Source organism: Oncorhynchus nerka, unplaced genomic scaffold (genome assembly GCF_034236695.1).
Source record: "Oncorhynchus nerka isolate Pitt River unplaced genomic scaffold, Oner_Uvic_2.0 unplaced_scaffold_1510, whole genome shotgun sequence".
Taxonomy (NCBI): Eukaryota; Metazoa; Chordata; class Actinopteri; order Salmoniformes; family Salmonidae; genus Oncorhynchus; species Oncorhynchus nerka.
The window spans coordinates 91,395-102,634 of NW_027039805.1; the positions used below are offsets into that span (position 1 = coordinate 91,395).

Genomic DNA, 11,240 nt, shown 5'->3' on the forward strand with positions numbered 1-11,240 from the left:
CAACTCGTTTAGTAGCCAACTATCACATACTTCAGAGCTGGCCCAAAATTCACAACGCCTTCGGTTCAAACCATAAAAAAAAACAAACACGTAGTTACCTTCTAGCTGCGGGTCCATTTCTTATGTTACGTGTAGGCCTAGCTGAGGCGACCCCGAATCCCAAGTTTCGGCTCGATCGGTCATTTGGTGTCCGAGCAAAACCCTAATTGGTGCTGAAAATCCACTTTTTTCCATGACTTGCTACGGGGTCCTTGAATGAGCTATCGGACAGAAACGTTGGGGTCTGTCTATATGGGCCGAGACGGTCGCAATGCACCTAGTCTTGTGTCTCTGAGACTTTTCTAAATGTCGCCATTTTCGTAATGGTCAAAATGAATTGAAGTCATTGCAAATGTACGAGGCTGTTTCTCGGTCCGAGAATGTTCTAGAGCCACCTAACTCACCACACACTATCGACCTGAGGTCTAGAACAGGTTTCTAAAGTTTCTGGAACTCTAGGTCTGACGGTTCTTTTTTAGCTCGAACAAAGCTAACTATTGCAGGCACTGTCAGTCTCTACGCACCCCAATACGTCCCTCCTTACAACTTGTGTGTCTGTGTGATTTAGTTTTCCTTTGAAATTTTATGGGAAAAATGACTGATTTACAGTTCATGGGGGTTGCCTAATCATGCATATGAAGCTTTGGACAGATCTGACTTTTTAACCCTTCGAAACAGCCCCTGAGACACCAATTATGGCACTTCCGGTTGGCACAGGAAGCTATAAGTCAACACATATCCTCATTGGGGTATGCTTTTACAGAATCCTGAGTTTTACGTCTTTACGTTAAGAACTGACTGATTTACACAGGGTTGAATGCACTATGTCTATCAAACTGCAGGCAGGGTATGGAAAAACACTTTTAGGGTGATTTTAACCACTTCCGGTTGGTCCAGGAATCTTAGAATCAACACAGGAAGACCTCATACTGGCCTGATGGACTGTTACCAAAGACAGGTTCATACGGCATTCATAACCCACATAGGCTTCAGGTTGAATTTAGGGGTGCAGGCAATGTATTCCTATGGGGAGAGAAGTCAATGCAAACTCTTTGAAGTAAACACCTTTGAACTATTAAGGGTTAATGCCACACGGTCAAGGTTAGGCTTGCACGGATCGGGAGGACCTTAGGAACGTACAAGAGGTCGGATTGTGCTTCTCACCCTAACGGTTCTCTCTCTGTCACCCAAAAGCAAATGACGTTGTGGGGCAGGCTTCATTTTGGGCCTACTTTTCTCATGGTCGCTGCGCTCAGACCGAGCGAGCTACGGTCAAGCGGGATATCTCGTTGAACTCGGCACGGCCTAGAGGTTATGGTAATGCCATTGCCTGCTCTCTGTGTCTTTAAGCACCACACTTTTCACTCCATCCTTGCTGTGTATGTGTGTGAGAGCTTTTCTTTGACATCTGTTGGGAGAAATGACTGATTTACAGTTCAGGAGGGTTACCTAGTCACACATATAAAGTTTTAAAAATATGTGACTTTTTTAACCCTTCAAAACAGACAGTGTGTGACCCAATTAAAGGCACTTCCGGTTGGCACAGGAAGCTATAAGTAAACACATGTCTTGATTGACATAGCCACTTACAGAATCCTGAGTTTTAAGTCTTTAAGTTAAGAATTGACTGATCTACACAGGGTTGAATGCACTATGTCTATCAAACTGCAGGCAGTGTATGGATCAACACTGATAAGGTGATTTCAACCACTTCCGTTTGCTTCAGGAAGCTTAGAATTGGCACAGGTAGACCTCATAGTGGTCTGATGGACCGTCATAGAAGACAGGTTCATAAGGCATTCATAACCCACATAGGCTTCAGGTTGAATTTAGAGGTGCAGGCAATGTATTCCTATGGGGAGAGAAGTCAATGCAAACTGTTTGAAGTAAACACCTTCTTTTAACTATTAAGGGTTAATGCCACACGGTCAAGGTTAGGCTTGCACGGATCGGGAGGACCTTAGGAACGTACCTGATGTCGAATTGTGCTTCTCACCCTAACGGTTCTCACTGTCACCCAAAAGCAAATTACATTGAGGGCCAGGCCTCATTTTGGTTCTGCTTTTTTCAAGGTCACTGCACTCAGAGCGAGCTACGGTCAAGCGGGGCGTCTCGTTGAACTCGGCACAGTCTGGAGACTATGGTGATGCCATTTTTTGTGTTGATTTCAGAATGCCATTTTGGTGATGGTCCCTCTCCGTTTAAACATATTGCAAATGTACAAAAGTCAACTAGCAAGTCCATCCATCAGTCAATTAGATGTCATTTTGACACCAAACTGATACCAATTGACACCAAACCCACTTTTTCCAACTCATTTAGAAGCCAACTATCACATATGTCAGAGCAGGCCCGTAATTCACAGCGCCTTTAGTTTAAAACATAATAAAAACGTAAAACACATAGTTACGTTCTAGCTGCGGGTCCAGGTCGGACATTATGTGAAGGCCTATGTGAGGCGACCCCGAACCGAGTTTCGGCTCGATAGGTCCTTCGGTGCCCGAGTAAAACCCTAATTGGTGCTGAAAATCCACTTTTTTCCATGCCTTGCTATGGGGTCCTTGAATGAGCTATCGGACAGAAACGTTGGGGTCCGTCTCTATGGGCCGAGCCGGTTTCAATGCACCTAGTCTTGTGTCTCTGAGACTTTTCTAAATGTCGCCATTTTCGTAATGGTCAAAATGAATTGAAGTCATTGCAATCACGAGGCTGTTTCTCGGTCCGAGAACGTTCTAGAGCCACCTAACTCACCACGCACTATCGACCTGAGGTCTAGAACAGGTTTCTAAAGTTTCGGAACTCTAGGTCTGACGGTTCTTTTTTAGCTCGAACAAAGCTATCTATTGCAGGCACTGTCAGTCTCTACGCACCCCAATACGTCCCTCCTTACAAGTTGTGTGTGTGTGTGATTTAGTTTTCCTTTAAAATTTTATGGGAAAAATGACTGATTTACAGTTCATGGGGGTTGCCTAATCACACATATGAAGTTTTGGACAGATCTGACTTTTTAACCCTTCGAAACAGCCCCTGAGACACCAATTATGGCACTTCCGGTTGGCACAGGAAGCTATAAGTCAACACATATCCTCATTGGGGTATGCTTGTACAGAATCCTGAGTTTTACGTCTTTACGTTAAGAACTGACTGATTTACACAGGGTTGAATGCACTATGTCTATCAAACTGCAGGCAGGGTATGGAAAACACTTTTAGGGTGATTTTAACCACTTCCGGTTGGTCCAGGAATCTTAGAATCAACACAGGTAGACCTCATACTGGCCTGATGGACTGTTACCAAAGACAGGTTCATACGGCATTCATAACCCATATAGGCTTCAGGTTGAATTTAGGGGTGCAGGCAATGTATTCCTATGGGGAGAGAAGTCAATGCAAACTCTTTGAAGTAAACACCTTCTTTTAACTATTAAGGGTTAATGCCACACGGTCAAGGTTAGGCTTGCACGGATCGGGAGGACCTTAGGAACGTACAAGAGGTCGGATTGTGCTTCTCACCCTAACGGTTCTCTCTCTGTCACCCAAAAGCAAATGACGTTGTGGGACAGGCTTCATTTTGGGCCTACTTTTCTCATGGTCGCTGCGCTCAGACCGAGCGAGCTACGGTCAAGCGGGATATCTCGTTGAACTCTGCACGGCCTAGAGATTATGGTAATGCCATTGCCTGCTCTCTGTGTCTTTAAGCACCACACTTTTTCACTCCATCCTTGCTGTGTATGTGTGTGAGAGCTTTTCTTTGACATCTGTTGGGAGAAATTACTGATTTACAGTTCAGGAGGGTTACCTAGTCACACATATGAAGTTTTGAAAAGATCTGACCTTTTTAACCCTTCAAAACAGCCCCTGTGACACCAATTATGGCACTTCCGGTTGGCACAGGAAGCTATAGCTAAACACATATTCTCATTGTGGTATGAAGTTTTAAAAATATGTGAATTTTTTAACCTTCAAAACAGACAGTGTGACCCAATTAAAGTCACTTCCGGTTGGCACAGGAAGCTATAAGTAAACACATGTCTTAATTGAGATAGCCACTTACAGAATCATGAGTTTTAAGTTTTGAAGTTAGGAATTGACTGATCTACACAGGTTTGAATACAGTGATTTTCATAATGACAGGTTATGTGTTTCAAAACACTTTTAGGGTGATTTTAATCACTTCCGGTTGCTTCAGGAAGCTTAGAATTGACACAGGTAGACCTCATATTGGTCTGATGTACTGTCATTGAAGACAGGTTCATAAGGCATTCATAACCCACATAGGCTTCAGGTTGAATTTAGAGGTGCAGGCAATGTATGATGTGTGAGAGCTTTTCTTTGACATCTGTTGAGAGAAATGACTGACTTACAGTTCATGGGGGTTGCCTAATCACACATATGAAGTTTTGAAAAGATCTGACCTTTTTAACCCTTCGAAACAGCCCCTGTGACACCAATTATGGCACTTCCGGTTGGCACAGGAAGCTATAGCTAAACACATATTCTCATTGTGGTATACCTTTACAGAATCCTGAGTTTTAAGTCTTTACGTTACGAACTGAGTTATTTACGGAGGGTTTAGTGAGTGTATGTTATTTCAGAAAATCATAGAAAATCACAGAAATCTCGCAGAGCTCCGCAGCACACTTTAAAAAGATTCGTATGAACACCTTGCAACTGGATCTGTAACTGTTTAAAAAAAAACGCTTATCTTTGAACATCACCAATTTGTCATTGTACGATTTCTCTTAAATGACGATAGATAAATGGCTGATTCTTTTTTCATTGACACCGGAGGCTCCTTGACTTTGACGTGAAGCGGAAAAATTATTTCTCTATTTTCATTTTGGACCTTTAATCCCAGAGAAATGGCCATAACTCAAAAACCGTTGAGGCCTAGACGCCATCTTGTTCGGGGCCAACTGCCCATTATGCCAAACCTACGCTCACCAAGTTTCGGCTTCAAAATATTTTCCGTTTTGGAGATAAGGCCACGTGGTGATTCGTGATGTTTTGTACAATTGCAATATGATTGCTTATGCCCTCTTGTGGGATTTTCCGGCACAGCGGAAAAATGACCAATATTTGATTATTTTATAAAACGGACACCGAATGTCCGAGAAAGTTAGTGTATTGTCATGGTATGAGACAACATAAATAATACAATTTCAGTAAAGTAAAAAATAAATGATATTATCCTAAATTGAGAGATGAATAAAGAATGTGTTATCACATTAACATCATCAAAAATCTTTCAGAATGTACCTGTCTTCAGTATAGAATGACATGTATACAGATTATATTACAACTCTTTGTGTTTTGTCTTAATGACTGTCCTTTAGTAAATAGGAAACTCAACAGTGTGTTAGTCTGAGAAACATTAACTAGATAGTTATTTTATGTTTGTGAAACCTTGAAATGAACACAATGAGAAGTGATTTTGTAACAACAGTTTTGAATGGGTAATTGTATCAAATATATATCATTGTATGTTTTAATTAGCGCTCATATAAACTTTTTCATCACTGCCTTGTAAACCCATTCTTGTAAATTGGAGCTACTGTACATGATTGTCTGGGGCTGCTGTACAGATTTGAGCACTTGCCAAGATGTTGACATTTCTGGGTATGTCTCACCTGTAACATAATAATAATAATAAAGATTATGATGATAATAATAATATTGTTATTTTTTATAATAATACAAATCTGTCAATCAACCATATGTATTTCTTAAAAGCCCTTTTTTGCATCAGCAGTAGTCACAAAGCATTTTAGAGATACCCAGTCTAAAAATCTAAGACCCATCAATGCATATGTCAAAGCACAGTTTTACATTATAAAGGAAACCTTTTATAAACAATGGCAACACTGCCATGGTGATCTGAGCCTTGCTGTTGGAAAATGAAGTTAGTATCCGACTTTCGGTTGTCGCAGATGCACCTCTCCTGACTTTACTTCTTGACTTTGGTCTACAGTCAGTTGCTTTAGCCTTACCACTCAAACGAGCCCTACTGTATGTTTGCCTCTGAAAATTAAAGACTCAGATCATCAAAAGCATAACATGAGTGTTTAATTGGTGTCTGTCTGAAATCAGAATTTGTCTAAGATGTTGCACTTTGTGCAAATGAAACTGTTATCCATCTAATGTTGCTATGCTGAATGAAACACACGGTTTTAAAGAAGGCATGTGTAAAATAATGGTGCCTAACTGCTCATTCAGCCTCTAATCTCAAATGAGCCAAGTGAATTTTGTACAAGCAATAATTTAAACCGATCAATGAATTGCCAAGACAAAATGTGTTTCCTACTTTAGAGCAGGGGTGTCAAACTCATTCCATGGAGGGCCTAGTGTCTGTAGGTTTTTGTTTTTTCCTTTCATTTAAGACCAAGACAACTACTGTAGGTGAGAGTAATTAGTGGACTTAATTCAGCCATCAAGTACAAGGAAGGAGTGAAAATCCGCAAACACTCGGCCCTCCGTGTAATGAGTTTGACGCGTGCTTTAGAGTAAGGGCTGTCAAACCTGTCAGGATCTCAATTAGAGAATCAACCAGACCTGAGTAAATTTCTGCATTCCAAATCAACCCCTAGCTCCTACACCTACCACTTAGTCACTTATGGGCATTTGAAATGATCAGATAGGGTAAAGCAATATGTTAATTGCTTCACCTTGCCTTCTGATAGGCTGGATGCAATTGTGGCCATATTGCTTATCCCTATTAAATCCTTGTGTTTAGATCAAGGTGTAGGATTTAGGGGTCAATTTGGAAATAGAAATTGAATGTAGTTCAGTGGCTGACAGCTGTCCTTAATTAGCCAACAACATTAGAAGGGTCTGGGATTCCTTTAAAAGGAGCAACCAAACATCTGGCAAATATAGTAAAAGGGATATTCTGGTAGGACGTATGCCTACCATTAGTTCTGAATACTGGTGAGGTTTTGAGGGCAAAATGGCTGTGATGATTGGAATCGCTTTCAGGTATTGATTTAGTTTGTTTCCCTTGTCCTTCAGATGTTACAGGTAGCTATGTTTATAACATACATTCTTTTTCCTGAAGAGTTTCTTGGCTTTGTTGCCTGCTAATTGGAGGGATAACGTGTTCTACATCAGAAGGTGAGTTCATTTCAAATAACAGCTACGCAGTTCCATAACCTTCAAAGGCTGGCATTTTACAGTTTATATTTTTTACCTAGGTGATTGGTCTCCTGCACTGGATTCTAATGCAGCATGGCTCTATGCAGGATCACTTCCGTCTCTAGGATATGGCAATTATAAGTCTCAGACATCTCAACTGCAAGCGCAACAGAAACATCCGGCCGCCATCCTGCGGAAGGAACTGGCCCCCATGTCCCAGCAACCTCGGCAAGTGTGGCATCAAGCTAACATGCTGCAGCAGAAGCAACCGCCCGCCGTGCCCCAGCAAGTGTGGCATCAAGCTCACATGCTGAGCGCAACCACCGACCGCCGTGCCCCAGCAAGTGTGGCATCCAGCTCAAATTCCCCTGCAGCAGAAGGAACCGACCGTGCCCCAGCAAGTGTGGCATCCAGCTCAAATGCCCCTGCAGCAGAAGGAACCGACCGCCGTGCCCCAGCAAGTGTGGCATCCTAATCAAATGCCCAGAAGCAACGGAACGCCGTGCCCCAGCAAGTATGGCATCCTAATAAAATGCTGCAAAAGCAACCGACCGCCGTGCCCCAGCAAGTGTGGCATCCTGCTCTAATGCCCGTCCACCGCCGTGCCCCAGCAAGTGTGGCATCCAGCTCAAATGCACCAGAAGCAACCGACTGCCATGCCCCAGCAAGTGTGGAATCCATTTCACACACTGCAGAAGCAACCGACTGCCGTGCCCCAGCAAGTGTGGCATCCTTCTCTAATTCCCCTGCAGCAGAAGCAACCGACCGCCGTGCCCCAGCAAGTGTGGCATCCAGCTCAAATGCCCCAGAAGCAACCGACCGCCGTGCCCCAGCAAGTGTGGCATCCTGCTCTAATGCCCGTGCAGCAGAAGCAACCGACCGCCGTGCCCCAGCAAGTGTGGCATCCAGCTCAAATGCACCAGAAGCAACCGACTGCCATGCCCCAGCAAGTGTGGAATCCATTTCACACACTGCAGAAGCAACCGACTGCCGTGCCCCAGCAAGTGTGGCATCCTTCTCTAATTCCCCTGCAGCAGAAGCAACCGACCGCCGTGCCCCAGCAAGTGTGGAATCCTGCTCAAATGCCCCTGCAGCAGAAGCAACCGACCGCCATGCCCCTGCAGCAGAAGCAACCGACCGCCGTGCCCCAGCAAGTGTGGCATCCTGCTCTAATGCCCCTGCAGCAGAAGCAACCGACCGCCGTGCCCCAGCAAGTGTGGAATCCAGTGCCCCAGCAAGTGTGGAATCCATTTCACACACTGCAGAAGCAACCGACTGCCATGCCCCAGCAAGTGTGGCATCCTACTCAAATGCCCCTGCAGCAGAAGCAACCGACCGCCGTCCCCCAGCAAGTGTGGCATCCTGCTCTAATGCCCCTGCAGCCGAAGCAACCTGACCGCCGTGCCCCAGCAAGTGTGGCATCCTGCTCAAATGCCCCTGCAGCAGAAGCAACCGACCGCCGTGCCCCAGCAAGTGTGGAATCCATTTCACACACTGCAGAAGCAACCGACCGCCGTGCCCCAGCAAGTGTGGCATCCTACTCAAATGCCCCTGCAGCAGAAGCAACCGACCGCCGTGCCCCAGCAAGTGTGGCATCCTGCTCAAATGCCCCTGCAGCAGAAGCAACCGACCACCGTCCCCAGCAAGTGTGGCATCCTGCTCTAATGCCCCTGCAGCCGAAGCAACCGACCGCCGTGCCCCAGCAAGTGTGGCATCCTGCTCAAACACTGCAGCAGAAGCAAACCGACCGCCGTGCCCCAGCAAGTGTGGCATCCATTTCACTGCAGAAGCAACCGACCGCCGTGCCCAGCAAGTGTGGCTCAAATGCCCCTGCAGCAGAAGCAACCGACCGCCGTGCCCCAGCAAGTGTGGCATCCTGCTCAAATGCCCCTGCAGCAGAAGCAACCGACCGCCGTGCCCAGCAAGTGTGGCATCCTGCTCAAATTCCCCTGCAGCAGAAGCAACCGACCGCCAGCAAGTGTGGCCCCAGCAAGTGTGGCATCCTGCTCTAATTCCCCTGCAGCAGAAGCAACCGACCGCCGTGCCCCAGCTGGGGTGGCATCCTGCTCAGTTTCCCCAGCAGAAGCAACTAGCCCCTATGCCTCTACTGCTGAAGGAACCAACCACCATAGCCCAGCAACCTCAGCAGGTGTGGCATCCAGCTCAAATGTCCGAAGAATCGAACATCCACTGAACCTCAGCAGCAGAAGCAACCGGCCCCTGAACCTCAGCAGAAGGAACTGACCGCCATGCCCCAGCAAATGGTATCGAGCTAAAATGCTCCAACAGGAGAATCATCTGGCCGCCATTGTCCAGCAGCCTCCGCAGGAACTGGCCGTCGAGCAGCAGCAGGAACTGGCCGTCGAGCAGCAGCAGCGCCAGCAGCAGCAGGAACTGGCCGTCGAGCAGCAGCAGGAACTGGCCGTCGAGCCCCAGCAGCAGAAGGAACTGGCCGTCGAGCCCCAGCAGCAGAAGGAACTGGCGTCGAGCCCCAGCAGCAGAAGGAACTGGCCGTCGAGCCCCAGCAAGTGAGGTATCCAGCTCAAATGGCCCAGCAGCAACCCAACCCCATTCCTCATCAATTTTGCATGCAGCCCAAATTTCCCAGCAGCAACTGGCCCCAAATTCTCAGCAGAAGCACTACGAAAGCACTGAAGATGGTGCCTCTGGTAATTCTCAGGCCAGAGTTGTTGAACAGTCGGGTGTCATCCCAATCTCTTCCTACAGTTTCAAATCGCACTACAAGAATGGCAGAACTGGAGTCTCCCAAATCAGCTACACTCTAGGGAGGCAATGCCTGTTGACAGTGGAAATGCTCCCAAGGACGGTTATGTTAGCATTGGTGCACCAAGCATATATCCAACACTAGTGAAGGATTCTGCAAGGTAATGGTTCACTTTAACCTGCTCTGAACTTTGCTTTCTGAATTTGAAGGCCTTTGTACCAACCATATATCTATCAACAGGGAAATATAATGGATTCATCCTCTAGAAGCTCTAATGGTGAGTATTGTTTTTGACATTGGTTACTTAACATTCTGTGTTGCTGACACTGTTTGCATTTCTTTCTGCTTTTTAGACCAGGAAGTTGCTGGTGCTCTTGCTACTCTAGTGTGATGGAATCAATAAACAATTTGACTTTAAAAAATGCCTTGTCTCTTTGAAATGTTTCATGTCCATTGCTTGCTAATTGAGAACAGGTGGTGTGCAGTCTGTAGTAAAAGTGACTACTGTTCAGTTAATTCTTTTATTTTCTCATCTTTTTACCTTGCTACTGATTCAAAATAAAAGCTTGGGTCTACATAAGAGCATTTGTGATGGGGTGAGTTGTCAGACATTCCTCATATGTTCATACTTTAGATGTAGGCATGCATTGTATACAGTGAGACTGTCAGACAAATCCCTGATTAAGAGATCTGGGGAAGTGTACTAAAAATGTCTGCAGCATTGAAGGGCCCTAAGAACAGTGGCCTCCATCGTTTATTAAATGTAAGGGAAGACCCCTGTATTGGACAAAATGAATGGGAAGCCATTGGCATCGGACAAACCATATACACATTGTCCAATACCACCCAATTGGCGTTGATTCATGCAAAGTGTATTGCAAATGCCATATGGCAATTGCCAGTTGTAACACTTTAAAATTCAACAGGTGGCGAATCCGCTCCACCGTGGTTTTTCATATTGGAAATGTAACCCAAGTCAACGTCCAAAAGCAAAATTTTGAAAATATTTTTTTGTCAAACTTATCACGCCTTAAAGTGCTTTCTGGACCGTTTTTGAAATTCTTTTCGATTTTTTTCTTTGTGAATTAGACATGTGTAAGAACTGTTATGAATACACCTTTGTCCAATTTTATTATCATATTTTTACATGCTCATAAGTAATGTTTTGTCCATTTACAATATGATTTCATAGGAAGTACGTCACTTTTTTGGGGGCCAAATGCCATAAGAAATTTGACATGCTCAAAAATCCTGCAGAAATGCTAAATTGACTGGGTTGATGAATACAGGATGGCCTGGCAGTGATAGTTGTTCCTTTCCATCACTCGTTTTGTTGATTTCATCAT

The 11,240-nt window shown here is 45.1% G+C and overlaps 1 long non-coding RNA gene across 1 annotated transcript; it reads left to right on the top strand.

Annotated features, from left to right (window-relative positions):
* The first annotated feature begins 9,553 nt into the window (after positions 1 to 9,553).
* Positions 9,554 to 10,316, top strand: LOC135568533 (uncharacterized). The gene is made up of 3 exons (XR_010462669.1): positions 9,554 to 10,054; positions 10,135 to 10,171; positions 10,248 to 10,316. It is a non-coding gene; the product is annotated as an uncharacterized LOC135568533 (long non-coding RNA).
* Positions 10,317 to 11,240: the final 924 nt, after the last annotated feature.